Source organism: Rhinoderma darwinii, chromosome 6 (assembly GCF_050947455.1).
Source record: "Rhinoderma darwinii isolate aRhiDar2 chromosome 6, aRhiDar2.hap1, whole genome shotgun sequence".
Classification (NCBI taxonomy): Eukaryota; Metazoa; Chordata; class Amphibia; order Anura; family Rhinodermatidae; genus Rhinoderma; species Rhinoderma darwinii.
This window is the reverse complement of record NC_134692.1, coordinates 123,200,533-123,201,760: the sequence shown is the minus strand read 5'-3', so window position 1 is coordinate 123,201,760 and position 1,228 is coordinate 123,200,533.

The window sequence follows — 1,228 nt, the reverse complement described above, 5'->3', positions numbered from 1 at the left end:
TGAATACTTTGAGGGGTGCAGTTTTCAAAATGGGGTAATTTATGGGGACTTTCTAATATATAAGACTCTCAAAGCCACTTCAGAACTGAACTTGTCCTTGTAAAAATCGCCTTTTGAAATTTTCTTGAAAATATGAGAAATCGCTGCTAAAGTTCTAAGCCTTGTAACGTCCTAGAAAAATAAAAGAATGTTCAAAAAACTATGCCAAACTAAAGTAGACATATGGGAAATGTTAACTAGTAACTATTTTGTGTGGTATTACTATCGGTTTTACAAGCAGATACATTTAAATTTAGAAAAATGCTAATTTTTGCAATTTTTCGCTAAATTTTGGTGTTTTTCACAATTAAATACTGAATCTATTGGGCAAATTTTGCCAGTAACATAAAGTCCAATGTGTCACGAGAAAACAATCTCAGAATCGCTTGGATAGGTAAAAGCATTCCGGAGTTATTACCACATAAAGTGACACATGTCAGATTTGAAAAATCGGCTTCGTCCTGAAGGCCAAAACAGGCTCAGTCCTGAAGGGGTTAACAGTGTAAATGCTGAGAGATTGTGGCCACTGCCAATCTTGAATGCATCCCGTCACTATATCAGTTTGCTTCCTGATGAGCCTGCGAAAATTATTGGGCGAAACATGTTGAAGCTAGGGCGGACACGTAGGGTATGTTCACACGGCCAAATTTCAGACGTATACGAGGCGTATTTTGCCTCGTTTTACGTCTGGAAATACGTCTCAAATACGTCGGCAAACATCTGCCCATTCATTTGAATGGGTTTGCCGACGTACTGTGCAGACGACCTGTTATTTACGCGTCGTCGTTTGACAGCTGTCAAACGACGACGCGTAAAAATACAGCCTCGTCAAAAGAAGTGCAGGACACTTCTTTGGACGTTTTTGGAGCTGTTTTCTCATAGACTCCAATGAAAACAGCTCCAAAAACGGACGTAAAAAACGCAGCGAAAACAGCGTGAAAACGCTGCGAAAAATGCGAGTTGGTAAAAAAACGTCTGAAAAGCAGGGTCTGTTTTCCCTTGAAAACAGCTCTGGATTTTCAGACGTTTTTGTTGACTACGTGTGAACATACCCTAAGGAGGATAAATACCATTCTGCCTGAGGGCTAAGCAGAAAAATAGTTAATAATATCTAACCGATTAACACTGCCTCTTAGACGGTGGCTCAGCCAGTTGCAGCCTCTCTCCCCCGGCCTCCCACCCTGTGACA